The sequence below is a fragment of the Lampris incognitus genome, chromosome 9 (assembly GCF_029633865.1).
Source record: "Lampris incognitus isolate fLamInc1 chromosome 9, fLamInc1.hap2, whole genome shotgun sequence".
Classification (NCBI taxonomy): Eukaryota; Metazoa; Chordata; class Actinopteri; order Lampriformes; family Lampridae; genus Lampris; species Lampris incognitus.
Genome location: NC_079219.1, coordinates 32,929,077 through 32,945,527, shown reverse-complemented (window position 1 = coordinate 32,945,527; position 16,451 = coordinate 32,929,077).

The following is a 16,451-nucleotide window of genomic DNA, read 5'->3' as shown; positions in this document are numbered from 1 at the left end:
CGTCATTTTTGAATTAAAAACAGTCTTAATTGAGCCCACTGAGGCAAATTTGTAATTTGTGATATTGGGCTATGCAAATAAAAATTGACTAGACTTGACTATGGATCTTTGCAGCCATTTCTTATAGTCTTCAAAAATATCATCATTTGTCATTTGAAATGCATACAGAGGGAATTTACAATGAACCACTTTGATGGGAAAGCTTTACCAGACTAATTGGTCCTTACACATTTACACTGAAGGAAAGCCTTTTCCCATGTGTTTCTCTAGATACACCCAAGTATTCCAAACAAGTAAAGTCACCTCAAAGGAAAACCTGAATTAGTTTATCCCATCTGATAGAGAACCATTGAAAATTATGTTCAAATGTAGGACACATGCATCAGGATTTTGATTAGGACTATAGCCCCAGCCAAGCCCAAACTCCCCACACACTCAGTGCTATGTAGATGTTTGAGTTTTGCCTTCACTTTCAAGAGTAAACTCCTTATTTTGTATCCAAAGGATAACAATACCTTCCACACAATCAATCAATAAGCCACGAAATACCCAATATACAGGATAACTTAAACTGCCCCTCAATGTCTTCCCTCTCCCCTCTCCTTGAAAAGCTACTCAAAAAGTAAATACCCAAATGTAACGGGAAAGCCGCCCCTCAGAGCGAACAAAGAGAGAGAAAAATCAGACGATTCCACACAGTATCCCAACCTTTCCAATAGCCCATTGTGGTTGCAAAACCTCCACCCTCTTTTATTCCTCGGCAGAAGCATGCTTGCCCTCATTCAGCACAGCCCTGCCGTCACAGAGATGGGTGATTGCTCCCTCAAACACCGCTTCAGTGGAGCCACTCCACACAGTTACCATGGTTCCTGCCCTCTCCAAACTCCCTGTCTTCCTCCACTGTTGTAGTTTCTTCCCTCTTTCTTACGGGAGATGAGATTCACAGCATTGTCAAACACAGGGCTGAGTGCCTCTTTCTATTTTTTTGCTTACCCTGGAGGAACTCCTTGAAGGAGCTTCTGTATCAACTTAATGGCAGTCAGACTACACTGTCCAGATCTGGTTACAAGATTTAGAAACATGTATTCACATCAAATTGACAAGTGAAATTGACTAAATACCAGGTTGGTCATACCAAGGCATTACTGCAACCTTTAAATACACTGTTTGATACAATCTTTGATTCAAGATTTGAATTTGTGCAGGGGAAAACATGACTTTCAATGTTCCTTGAGGTTTCGAAAGATTTACCACAGAAAACTAGGCTCAAAGGGGATACTGTACTACAAAGACAGGGAGTCTGTTGCTAATGTCTGGTGAGCAAAGCGCGAGGCATTGGCAGTATTGAATATATGTACGTAGTATTGTCCACTCACACTACAGTCATATCCTTTGGAGTATACTGTATTAAAAAGGAATGTAAATTAGTTATGTCATCTGCAACAGGAGCATCTGACACCACATGATGTTATAATTTCACTCTCTAGATTCTTGCCCACTTACTTGTTGAATGACCTCTTATTTGCTTGAGATTCTTGGCCTGCTATGTTATACGGTGTGTAGTTATTGTGACCGAAAGAGAGATGATTCTTTAAGAACTGTTTTACATTTTGTTTATCTATTGGACTTTACAGATGTTGACGTTAATTCATCCCATCTTTAAAGATGCAATTTGAATTAACCTGTAGAGGACACTGTAGAGTCACAAGTCATGGGATAATTTATGAATTTTGACATAAAATGTTTTGACTCTAAAAAATAGGACATTTCTACTCAACGGTTGTGTTTTCTTGCTAGGTCTTGAGCACAAATGTTCTATTCTCATGAAGTTCTGTGCTTGCCTTGGTCAGTAATAGTCAGGATAGTTATGGTCATGATTCATTCATGTTATGCCATATGCAAGCCATATGAAATTGATGATAGGGAGTATTATACAAGCTCCATTGGATACACAACTTGACCACACACACACATGGAAACTCCCACTGAAATATACGTACCACTTCTTTGTACATAATCCAATCTCGACCAGTGAGGGAATTGAATCAACAAACATGTGACTTGCATGCTGCTTAATGTGTTCGAGTTAATGAATCCACATATGGATTGATGTAGATCAGTGGAAATATTGCATTGCCCATCATATGTATTACAAAGCAGCCCACCTTTCCCATCTTGGCCTATTTATGCAAACGACCATTATATCCCTCCCTTGCCATATATCTCAGGCCTGTTCTTAGTCAAGGTCCCTTAGGCCCTACTTTTATCTCTCAAGTAGTTCCAAGTTTACTGCTAGTTTTGTTGCGTCTCCACAGAGTCTGATACTGTGCCAGCATGAACTAGAAGCACTGATACAGTCCTCTGTATCCTGAGACGGTGCATGATAGTTGCCTGATATACAGTACATGAAGTGTTTTAGATATATTACCACACAGATAGTTGTGAATTGCCTTGACATTAGCGATCCCCCCAGTGCAAGTATCAAGTACGGCTAAATAACCTAACCAACCTAAACCAAACTGCGCGGGTCTGAAGATCAGCTCTGCTCCTCGGCATCCCCAGAAGCACTTTACTCCTCCCCACAGGGGCCCATAAGGCCTGTCATATGCTTGCCGTTGAAAAATTTTGTCTCAACCGAAAATCCAGGGGAGTCACAATGATAACATGTGCACAGGCAGATCAAGACGTGGGCTGGGAAACCCATCACCACATTCGACTGACTGCAGGACAGGGGCAAAAGCAAGGGAAAGAGGAAGGATGAGGAGGAGGATAGTGCTATAGGAATAATAAAAAAGGAGGGGGGGTATGAGGAGGGCCCTCTCTGATGTTATGTAACCCTAACCTGGAGGATGGAGGGGACACGAGGCCTCCTAATACACAGCAACACACTCCTTGAGTTTGCGGAGCTTGAGGTTTTAATTGAAGAATAACAAGCGAGTGCGTCTGCCTCCGTAAAAGCCTCCCCATGCTTTCTGCTGATGCTATGAAATCCCATTGGGCTTCCGGGGGCCAGGAAAACTAATGAACTTTCTTCCTGTCCCATCAGCGTTAACACCCACACTAGACATGCACAAACAGACAAGGGCTGAAGTTTGTCTGTACCTCTGGATTTTGTCAGTAAAATGTGTCTGATTTGTTCAGAAAACGTTTATAGTTTTATGCACTGTTGTACTCTAACATGTGATACTAAATGCAGACAAACACAATTCCTTCAGTAAAGTCAAACATTCTTTGATTTGCAAACGAATGGCTCCAAGTGAAATTAACACACTACCATTATCAGAGGTCTTCTGAAAGACCTATAGGAGGTTATATATATATATATATATATATATATATATATATATATTTGTGTGCATGATAATATGTCTATCTCAAGCGTTTCCTTCAGAATAAAAGCAGGATAGCCTGTTTGAGTGACAGATACTTAAAACGTATTTGAACCTCTCCTATTATCCTGCATTCAAAGCCTCTGAAGACACTAGTCATTCACATGAAGTCAGCTGAACATGTGGACCCTTGGGGTTATAAAAAAAAAACATGAAGTAAAACAGAGAGTAAATGGAGAGTTTGAGCATAAATAGGTCAGTTGTGGGCAATGTGCCTCGCATTATATAATCAAGATAATGTGATTAAACCAAAATGGAAGAAAACCCAGGACGCCTGATAACTTTCAGCTAATTCATTCATTCATCTGATTGCTCACTCCTCAAAATCAGGGCACTGTAAGAGGTTACATGCCTTCAACATCACTGCACTTAAATAACATAAATGTCCTAAATGACACTGGCAAAAAATGGCTTCCTTAAAAATCTTGCTAGGAAGGTGAGGCTCCAAAAGCTTTCATGGCATCATGGAGGACTTTCTCGTAGTGTTGTGGTATTGGTAAAACAGGTTGGCGTGAGCTTACATTTCTTCTCAGTCTGGTTGGTCGTTCTGGTCTGCACCGCTGACCTGTGAACAGGATTCACAGCGCGGTGCACAAAGTGAGTGTGCCACCTGACATTTTGTCTTTGATTTCAGATTTCCATTTGATCCTTTTTTCTTTTTTTTTTTTACCCTCCCTTTTTCTCCCCAGTTGTACTTGGCCAATTACCCCACTTTTCTGAGCCGTCCCAGTCGCTGGTCCACCCCCTCTGCCGATTCGGGGAGGAATGCAGAACTACCACATGCCTCCTCCGATACATGTGGAGTCGCCAGCCGCCTCTTTTCACCTGACAGTGAGGAGTTTCACCAGGGGGACGTAGCGCGTGGGGGGGGGGGTTATCACGCTATTCCCCCCAGTTCCCCTGAACAGGTGCCCCGACCGACCAGAGGAGGCGCTAGTGCAGTGACCAGGACACACACCCACATCCAGCTTCCCATCCACAGACAAGGCCAATTGTGTCTTTAGGAATGCCTGACCAAGCCGGAGGTAACGCAGGGATTCGAACCGGCGATCCCCGTGTTGGTAGGCAATGGAATAGACCGCTACGCTACCCGGATGCCCCCCCAATTGATCCTTAATGTTCCCAACAAGCGAAAACGACGGGAGTATGGCTGACATTTGTCTGCTCTTTAAGTAGTTACGTGTAAACCTGAACTGTTAATGGCCTTCAAAAGTCATAGCAGGTCCTGAATGCAGGTCTGACAGCATGAGTGTGCGTGTTGGCATGAAGGGACTTATAGATATAGATCATTACATGTTTAGAGAGACAGACGATGTTCAGAAGACCGTTTTTTTTGTCATGCCACCAGTTATTAAGGTGCTGACAAAAAGAAGTTATGAAACTGATATTCATTATGTATTGCCTGAACTGTTAATTGGGATATTAAAGAAAGACAAAGCAGATCTGTGAAAGAGCATAAGTGAAAAAGAAAGAAGAGGAAAGATGCCAAAATTTAAAAAAAAGATGATCACTATCCAATTCAAAATGCTTGTTGGGTTAAACTCACATGGTTTTGCCCTATATTTACATGGGTAGGCAGAGAGACATCCTGCCCCGCGACCACGTATTCTAAACCAAACAATGAGGGATTTAGGACAAAAAAGAAATACATTTCCCACATGCTCCAGTTAATCACTTCCTCTGAATATTCAGCATCCTGGTTGGTTATCTGGTTTGAGCCGATCATCTGTGCAGGATTCTCTTGGGTGGTCCTCAGTTGTATCCAGGCCCAGACAGACGGGGATGTTGTCTCCCTGGTGTCCGGCTCCATGGAGGCTCTCTGGGGACTGCACGGGGACTGGCTGTCCATGTGAAGCTTCTCGCTGTTCCCCCACGGAGTCACCTCACTTGCCCGAGAGGCACTCGGAACCCACCACATGAAATGTAAATCAAGGTTAAGCTCTGCATGTCCCTACAATTTTCATATCCAGCTGATGTACGATACTGAATAGTCTAAACAGGTCCTTGACCGTCACAGTGAGGGTTCAAGATGAGAGTTTAAGAAGCCCTGAATCTACTGTTTAAATAAGATTAAATAGCTCCATATATACATACATATATATATATAGCGTTTTTTTCTGAAACCGTCATTGGTGTTATAAGTGCTCAACTAATGAGGAGCGGAATATCAATACATTTTTTTCCTGCATCCTGCTATGTATTAAAACTTTTTTTCCTGCATCTGTATTGATATATATATATATATTCTTAGAACAAAAAGTAAGGAAATTTGTGTTTGGTAGATGATTTCTTTGTTGTAACAATGCTTCTTGGCAAAAAATCTTATGCCATTGGCAAGCATGTTTGTTTCCCTTTTAAATGGTGCCACATTTGTAAGGAACATATATTTGTGGGATGAGCAGCAGAGCTGAGTATGTGGGTTGCGCCCATGAAAAAAATGCCAAATCTTCTCTGCCAATGCCAAACAGCTTATTTTGCTGTTGCTATTGACTCTTGTTTTGAGCTTCTGGTACCCCAGGTGCTGACAATCAGGTGCCTGATATAAGATTTATTGCCAAGAAGCATTGTTACAACAAAGAAATAATCTACCAAACACAAATTTCCTTACTTTTTGTGCTAAGTTTATATATATATATATATATATATATATATATAACATTTAGAATTTTTTATTTTGATAAGCTCCACCTGGAGACACACAGGGCCCAGTCCTTTGTGCTTGAGCTCTCGGAGTCATAGAGGAGGAGGAGAAAGGACTGTATATGTCAGTCACTGTTGGATAATCTGCTAAGGAATGGTCTGCTGCTGTCATGCAGAGATGATGGGAGGGGCAGGTCATAGCACCGGACTTCAAATGACAAAACCTGCTGACGAGGCAGAAATGGTTCTCTGTGTCTCGCAGTGACCCAGAACACCATCGACTTGAAAGGAGAGGTTAATGTTTGCACGCTGCACTTAGTACGGCTACCTTGGCTGTCAGCTTACAATCCTATGAGAAAACACAGGTGAAATAACAAAGGTATCAACTGCGTGTCTTGAATATGATAGGTGATGGTGAACGAGTCAAACGTCTCACCCAGCTGTTACGCTGGTCCCCAAGTAAGACGCCAACAACGCAGAGCTCAATGCAAACAAGGGCCTTGCCTTTGTCTCTGTTGTCAGCACACACAACTAGATAGGCAAGTAAGCAAAAGTGTTTCTCTGGATATCAAAGAGAGCACCATGGGTGAGGAGAAGTGCCGGAAGCATCAACAGGAGAGTGACTCTTGCAGAAGACAGAATTTTGAACTTTGTTGTCACAAAACATTTGTGCCTCAGTCAGCCTTCTCTAAATACCACAACAGTGTCCACAGAGGCAAAGTACTGTTGCTGACCACACATATTACCTCCCGCCCATCCAGGTAGCAAAATCACATCAAACAAGGACAGGAAGGATTTTATTAACACAACAGTACTGGTAGGCCATGTGGATCCCACCTGAGACGGTGCACTGGTGTTTAAGCAGGGCTTCACGTGTGTCTTGAAGTTCTCCCTGTGTGCTCATTCCTGAAGCTAACGTGCATGTTGCCAGAGGAAAAAAAAGTTAGTCCGAAGAAGTCTCAAGTTAGTCCTGTGTCACCGTCACTGTCCCCTGTGGGCATACATGATACTAAAGAATCTCATCAAAATGACATTTTACATAAACTGACTACTGAGAGTAACATGTAAAGTCCATTCATGGTTTAAGGACATCATATACATAAACATTTCAATAACCCAATTTCCTATTTCATTTATTTATTTTATTTTCTAAATTTCGTCTTCACTGGTACTATGGCCCCTGACCTATGCTGTATGCATTGTAACACTGCACCTACCCTGTCAGTAGTAAGCAGACCCCATGCAAACATATAGTCAGTCTGTAAATCAAAAGTTTTTGTTTAACCTAAAGAGAATGGGAGCCACTTGATTCTTTTTGTGTCTATATATTTATCTAAACAACACCTGTAAGATATCTAACACTTTATTCTCTTTTTTTCTCTTTATTGCTTAACAGTCAGCTATATAAAACACTCTTCTGAATTCTGCTTGTAAGTCTGTGCAAACTGCACTATATTGGTTTTCATCCCGTCCCTTCCCCCGTGTCTGCTTTCAGAATTGGTCAATGTGTTAGAGCGCTTTCGTTTCCATACATCCTGCTCTTCATTTGTACAGCTGGAGGTTTGCTGGAGCAATTCAAGTAAATTGCTTTGCCGAAGTGGACCAGGGATTGGGGATTTGTGGGAAGTCCTTTGACAATCACACATATTATGCATTCACTTTGTGTGTGTGTGTGTGTGTGTGTGTGTGTGTGTGTGTGTGTGTGTGTGTGTGTGTGTGTGTGTGTGTGTGTGTGTGTGTGCGTGCCAGGATGAGGGGAATCTTTGCAAAAACATAACCATCAAAGTAAGCGGTATAATATCAGTGTGTAATTTCAGATGGCAGGCCCTTGAACCAAAGCCAAAATAGATTTGATCTCTAATCAGATCATGTAACGCCGTGCTAGTGGTGTTAATGAGCCACTTATTCAGTATGCTAACAATCAATCAATCTCTCTCTCGCTCTCGTTTAATCTGTCTTCCTCTCTTTCTTTGTCAACTACACATGCAATCATACTCACATGCACACCCACGTACACTTTGCAGACACACTTAACATAACCTGTTAAAGCCACAATAACATTTCTGCAATAAAAAGTCTAAAGATGACTTGACCTATGTTGTATATTTTGTTGAGTTGTGTACTTATGTTATCCCAAATGTGAGAAATCTGCAATTTTAATCAAAGTAATGGTGCATTTAAATTGGTCGCCCATCAATGGCATCATGTACGCTTTACCCCCTCTAGTTGCTATAACTTCCCGGGAAACGCAGGAACAGATGAACTAGCTAGCTAGCCACTACATTGTTTACTATTGCAGCAAATTCGGGGGGCAGCCAGGACACAAACCCGGGACGCAAACCCGGGTCACACGGGCGACTGCACCAACCAGTCGACTAAAGGGTCCGACCCGTTAGCCAAGGGCTAGCGAGTCTAGTCATCCGTGGCCGTTACACTACCCCCTCTTTTTTATAAACAAATTTAATATATGAACAAAAGAACAAAATCTGGTCATAACAATACCAAATTAGCAAACATTACAAATCAGACTGAGCTATTACATTTTTTGTTAGTATTTCACAAAACAATAAAAAATAAGGAAAAAAAAACAATAACAATAAAAAAACAAAAAGACAGAAAGAGGTCTAATCAGAAATTAATATATCTATATTTTTGTAAATACGCAAAGCTTGTTTGGTTTGCATACATTTCAGTGCTTTCTTAAAATGTATTAATTCATTCATGAAGACTACGAACAGTGGCCTGGCCTTAAAAATAATCTAGATTTATGGATAAATTTTTTAGCCATAATAATCAGGCTATTGTACAACATTTTGATATTTTTATCCTCCATTATAACTCCAAATTTACTATCCTTATGTAGCCCGTGGAATTAGATACCACACAGAACAGTTACTTCCGGGGTTCTTGTAGCTTTAATTTTATTGTTTGAACCTTCGAATGCAGCTCGTTTTACTGAGTGCATAAATTCCTGTGTCTTTCGAGCAAACAGCTCATAAATGTTCACAGATGTGGCAAGTTTAACAGAAAAGATTTTAAAAGGAAAATAATAAATACAAAATACGGTGCAAAATACGGCAGTGGACTATCTATGTTAAACAGGGTTTAACAAAGACATGTGGAACTTCCTGAAGATTGCGCAACTTCTCACTCTGTCAGTTACCTTTAAACAGAATTAAAATGCATATAAAACCTTTACATTTCCCTTACTACCCAAATACAATGGCATGGTGTGGCTTTATGCACGCCAACATTACCTTGTCATGCATGCAATGGCGAACAGTGGTCGACGGCTCGCGCCCAAAATCACCGAACATCAACTCCAGTAGCGTCTAAATCAAACCATCTTGTCAAATTACCGACATACAATATTGTTTGGAATAATGTTACAGGTATATTTCACAAGATATTTACACCTACTTACTACGGAGTCAGAGCACCGTCACACCGCAATCTTCAGGTGGTTCACACAAGAAAAAAGAAAGAATACCCAAGATGCACTTGGATAACTTGCACGGAGTTACAATAAAAGTCCGCAACACTGCCACTTACTGGTCAAAACATGCAATGACAACAAAAAACTATAAAAATACACTCACAATCTGCTTCACAATTTAAATACATCAAATGACATTTTACATGGATTGACAGTGTAACAATTACATATATTAACAGTTAAACTATACTAAATTTAAGTGGAAAATCATCTAACATATTTAACAGATTTACCACCCGGCTACACTTATAATCTAAATTGGGCTCTTGAAAGTCCTTTTCAGATATCCAATTTTGAAATAATTCCCAAAAGACTCTAGTATATGTAAAAGTAAAAAAAAAACACAAATGTTCTAATGTTTCGCTAACAGAATCACAAAATATACAACTGTTTTTTTCAATGTTAAATCTTTGTCTCAGAAACTCATTACAAGGATAAATATAATTATTATTATTTATCATTATAAAATTAGTTTCTTTCACTTTTGGTGAAATAGAGAGAGTGAGGTATCTGGTTCAATTCTGCCTATAATAGCTTTAGGATAATTTTTTAATGGATTTTTTTTCTTTTTAATGGTAAAGGAAAGAGTACAGAGGTAAGGGCACCCCTTACAATTTTGTTTGTGCATTTTCTTCTCCATAAAATCGAGATTGTCTATGTAAAGTGAAGGCATCTTTGGTACTAACACGTCATAAGTCAAAATTCGTTTTATCATATTCACCATTACTTGTGGGATTGCCTTGATAACCACTGAGTATTGTTTTTTTGTTCTTTTTGTACACATCACAGTGAATCTATCAATTAATTCATTATACTCTAGAACATTTCCTCTTGAATCCATCAAATGTAAAATAGACAAATACCTCTCTCCACCCAATGATAATAACATAAAAAAATATTTTAAACAAGATACATCTGTTATTCCAGATCGGAGAGCTATGTGGAGTGAAATTGTGCTTATAAACCATTTTCTAATATAAGAGAGCCTACTGGTTGAATCTAGACAGCTTAATATGAAGTTTAGCAATACAGAAATCACATCTTAACAGAAAATCTATCCCCCTGCACTTACTAAATATTTTAGAAGGAATATTAAACCAAAATCCATTATTTATTTATTTTTGTATGAATCGCGGTAACCATTTTAGTTTTATCATTCCATTCATTGCCTCATAGTCAATAACATTTAAGCCCCCTTCTTCTAACGATTTTACCACATACCCTTTTTTAATATAATGATGTGTTTTTTTTCAAATAAAGTTGAAATTTGGTTGATTAATTGATTTAATTAAATTGTCAGGAATTGCTAATGAAAAATTTGGATACATAATTCTAGATAAGGTTTCAATTTTAGTAATCAAAATACGTCTGAAGATTGATAAATCCCTCTGTAACCAAGAACGGAGTATAGATTTACCTTTTTTTATAAAATTCTCAAAATTTAGTTCTTCTCTAGCTTTACAATCTTTAGTTATAACCACTCCTAAGTATTTTACTTCATTTTTACTGGAATGTCATACGAATCTATTAGTGGGTGGTCATTTATAGCAATTAGTTCATTTTAAAAAAATTAATTATATTCCAGATGCTATAGAAAACTCATCTATCTTCTTGATTACCAGAGGGAACTGTTCTGACCTCTTGAGGAAGATGGTAGTATCATCTGCCAGCTGAGTTATGACCAGATGATTGCCTAGCACATTTAAAGGCTCAGTGTCTGGACTATTTTTTATAAAAATAGCCAACAGTTCTGCAACTAAAATAAATAATAAAGGGGAGCAAGAACAACCCTGTCGAATCCCTCGTTTAACCTCAAATATTTTAGATGTTCCTTTAGGGAGAGAAACTGATCTATTAATGTCATTATACATCATATTGATTACCTTTATACATTTTGGACCAAAACCAAAATATTCTGAAGACCTTAATATAAATGGATGTTCAACTAAATCAAAGGCTTTGTAAAAATCTAAAAACATTATGAAACCATTGCCTTCGATCAAATAATCATAATCTAGTAAACCAAGAACCAGCCTAATGTTATGTATAGACCTATCTTTAAGAAACCCCGATTGAGTTTCACTTGTCTGTCCTATACCTAGTTTCGTCCGATCGGCAGTAATATGCGTAAATAATTTGTAATCCACATTCAATAAAGTTATTGGTCTTAGGTTATCAATAAATCTTTTGCCCTTACCGGGTTTAGGTAACAAAGTAATAATACCTTGCTTCATGGTCGACATTAAGTTATTGTTTTCAATACATTCTTTTAGGGCATTAAATAACAGGTTTTTTTTATATCTTCCCAGAAAAAAAATTATAAAAGTTTGAGGTTAAACCATCTTGACCAGGAGCTTTACCTACTGACATTTGCTTTATAGCTTCATCCAATTCTTTCATTCTAATCCCAGAATCACACATTTATTTAAATGCCAAATCAATTTTAGGAATATGTTTAATACTTTCAAGAAATGATAATGAACCCTCAACTGAATAGGATGAAGAGTATAATTTGGAATAAAAATTGATGAATTTCGTCAGAAATTACCTTTGTGTCAAAACATTCTCTATTATTGATCATCAAAACGTTTATTGTATTTCTTTGTCTCCTCCTTTCCAGTCAAAAAAAAGAAGAAAGAAAAGAAGATGTGTTCTTCTTCCCTTGTTCTATCAATTTAGCTCTGGATCTAACATAAGCTCCTTGTGCCCTTTGGATGAACAGGTTATCTAATCTGGTTTGTAAACCCAATATCTTTGCTTTGTTTTCATCTGATAACTCAATTTTTCTACAACATTCATTAATTTCTTGAACCAATTTATATTCATCTTCCCTTGCCGTCGACATCTGGTTTTGCTAAGACTCCTGACTTTATATTTAACATATTAAAATTTCCTGCAGTATCTATTTCTGTATGACTTTTAATTTCCACCATTAATGCCTTTACTTCCTTAACACAGTCTTCTAAATTTAACAGATCAGCATTGAACTTCTAATATTTTTTTCTATATTTATGATTACCATCTGGTTTCGTGGTCGACGGCTGCCATCTTCACTGCTGTGACATCTGCTTTCATATCTTGGATCTCTTTGAAGAGAAATTCTGAGTTTTCTTTCAAGGCGTCGATGGTATCTGAATTTTTCTTGATCAGCGTGTCCAGATCATCACTCTTATTTTCTAAACCATTGGCGCTCTCGTTTATTTTGTCCACCAGTAGCCTCACAATACAGTCTTGCACTTCAGCAAGGGTTAGGCCAGACTTCCCTTTTTTTCCTGTGCGGGAGAGCCCCAGCCTGCTATTTAAACCCCCACATGTATTCAGTTCCCAGGGCCAACTAGTTCAGTGTGTGTGATTGTAGTTAGTGCTGTGTAGCTACCTTGTGTTGATGTCCATGTCTCTGTAGCTACTTTGTGTTTGTAAAGTCTGGCCAGTTTTCAGTTAAGTTTTGCATTGTTTCAGTCTGGAGTATTTTGAGTTATGTTTAGCCTTTAGTTCGTTTAGTTCTTTTAGGCAAGGGGATCAAGGTAAGATGCCCATGGGCATACAGCCCATCACGTAGCTTACCTCCTGTTATACACACTAGGTTAGGAGCGGTTGCCACACTTTGTATTTAAGTTTGTCGCTTTGGAGCACTGTCAAGGGGTGGGGGAGTTACTTTTATTAGTAGTTTGTTGTTTTGACAACCGTTCGGTTCCCTTGTCCTGTCATGGTGTTTAAGTTAATAAATATTTATATTTTATTATATTTATACACGTTTACCTGTCTCGCTGTCTTGCACCCTCACCTCACTGTTGCCCAGCGCAGTGGTGGTTGTCCCTCACCAGACCGAGGGATGTAACAGGGAACGAAAAGTCAGAAAACGGCACACAATCACGGCTAACGTGGCGTGCATAAGAGTGGTATCTTCAGAGGTGACTTCCATCTCAGGATCGAGAGTCTAATCTGTCTTGTTTTTTCTATCCATTCCCTTGTCTCGTCCTCTTTTCTCAGTCATTGTCGTATTTTCAGTTGCACCAGCGACGACAGTTAATCCGAGTTAACTAGCAAGCCAGTTAATTCGAGGGCTAAAGTTAGCTGAGAGTTCAGTCGGCTAAAGACTCAAGTTAGAAAAGGTATAAGATGTTAGTGTAATATATTCGCTATATTATCTGGATGTATCTTATACTGCTAATATATCCATAACAGTGATTTGAGCAGGACACTAATTCCCAACGTCGTCCTCTTTATTGTAACTCTCCGACAGTCGCAGCAGTCAACATCCGGGGTATATGAGAGCCTAGCTTAACCACCACTAGGTAGCGCTGTTAGTCTACTACAGTTAGCTCCTGTGTTTTCTGCTTCAACACAACTTCATATCTTATATATGTGGTCAGATACTTATCCAAAGATTGTTAACAGGATTGAAAATCAAAGAAGCTTCTCCAGCCACGAGTATATGCGACCGGACTGGTCGCCATTCTTTTTTTTTTTGGTAGGCGTCCGCAAGTACGCGAAGGTCTGCGTGACGTAAATTTCATCATCAGAGGGCGTACGCGTAGGGGCCGCGCGGGGAGGACGGACTAAGATGGCGTCGTAGTAACGTCTCCATTCTTGGTAGTAGTGTTGCCACCCGCCCGGTGTTGTTTTTTTGAGTGACCCTTACCCGGGACAAGAATTGTCCCGTTTTTTTGTGCGAAAATATACTTCTAATTTAGAACATTGTATTTCCCAATAAAACCTCATTTGGTTTCTTCTACTGCTGTTCTGTTTTCTTGCTGTTCACGTTTAGACATCCAATCCTGTATCTGTAAACAGGTAAAAATTGGTAAAACAGCGACGATTGGCAATAGGCCTATATGCATACTGTAGCACCGCGGGCGACAACGTTAACCAGTCGACTAAAGGGTCCGACCCGTTAGCCAAGGGCTTCCGAGCCTATTCATCCGTGATCGTTACAATACTTTTATTTCATTGGTAGCAGAAATACGAAAGCGTACCTTATTACCTAGCAACTGCCCGGGCTGGCTGCCTGTGAGTCTGCCGCTCTCATCCGCTTCAACGACCATACCATGAGTGAGTTCAGCTAGCTAGCCTACTAGCATATAAACCTTCGATTTTTGAAATTTTTTTTTGTTATTTTTGTGAAATGGGGAAGAGACGGATGAGGAGGGCGAGAGAGCAAAATCAAGACGAGCCACCTGATTCAAAGAGAAAAAAAAACAAAAACAAAAAAACCCCGATTTACAACGTACAACTCAGACTGGGCAAAAAGAGAGAACTTTTCTGAATGGGTAAGGCCAACCCAAGGAGACCTGTTCTCCGCCACGTGTAATTTGTGTTCAGCCAAATTTCAGTTAAATATCAAGGGAAAACAGCACTGGAAAACCATGCAAAAACAAATAAGCACCAGAATTTTGCATCAAGCAAGCACAAAACAATAGCCATTGCAACCTTTATGACAAAAAAAAAGGTTCACCGGAGGAAGACAGGGTAGCAGTTGCCGAGCTTACCAGTGTATACTGTTGTGTTATGGTATTAACATACATTGGTACGCTGTCGCCTCCTAGTGGTTATGCTGAATAGGGCGTATTATGTGAGTTGAATAAAGCCTCGCATGAAGAGCACACGTGTTTTTGTACCGACCGTTATTGCTTACCGTGCTACGGCCAACCTAACGTTACAAGGTGTCAGAATCCTTCGGTGGATCAAGCGAGTTAGACATCAGGGATGTTTCGCGCGTGATTACTGGAGAGAGCTCACGGAAGTTCCGATCATTTATCACATTTTAAGTATATACTAAGAAGCTAACTTAGCTAGCTAACACGCTGAAACTAGCCTGCTAACTAAACGGCAGGATACAGGAATTACAGGCGAGCACAATGGATCGGTTTCAAGTTCCCCCACCACCCAAATTCAGCTTCACAAAGCCAGAAGAGTGACCCAAGTGGATTTGACGGTTTCAGAGGTTCAGGATTGCATCAAGTCTAGAACTACAGCCAGAGGAAAACCAGGTGAACACTTTAATCTACTCTATGGGTGATGAGGCGGAGGATGCAATGACCTCACTTCGCATGACGGAGGAGGAGGCAAGTGCATATGACAGTGTCAAAGAAAAACTAGATGGATATTTCGTTGTCAGAAGGAATGTTGTCTTTGAACGAGCGAAGTTCAACCAGAGACAACAGGAACGAGGAGAGACTGTCGATAGTTTCATAACAGCACTTTATTTTTCGTCGGAGCATTGCGGCTATTGTCAATTGCACAACAAAAATGATACGGGACAGATTAGTTGTGGGCTTGCCCGACCAAAGATTGTCGGAGCAACTTCAGATAGACCCGGAACTGACACGGGATAAAGAAGTGATGCTCGTGCGTCAAAGTGAAATGGTGAAAAAGCAACAGGACATGTTGAAGAATAATTTCAAAGCAGAGGCTACAAGCGTGGACAGTGTTAACACGAATCCGAAATTCAACAAAAGTAAACAAAGGCAGCAGAAAGTGCAAGCTAGAACGAAAGACAAACATACTTACCAGTCACAGCCAGGTAATCACCCACGGTGCAAGTGGTGTGGTAGAACACCAGCACACAGTAAAGCGCAGTGCCCAGCTAAAGACGCAGCATGCAATCAATGTAATAGAAGAGGACATTATGCAAAAGTGTGCAGGTCCGGGACGATTTAGTGAAGTCAACACAGCAAATGAGGATATATCATTCCTAGGCACAATTAGCTCAGAAGCTACGGATACACCCTGGCTAACCACACTTAAAGTAAATGACTATGAAACAGTGTTCAAAATAGATACAGGCGCAGATGTAACAGTTTTGTCAGATGAGATGTTTCGGAATGGGTCATTTCAAAACCTATAGACAAAAAAAATCCTGCAGGGACCAGGTCAGACTCCCATTACAGTGAATGGAAAATTCACTGCCACACTGAAAACAGACA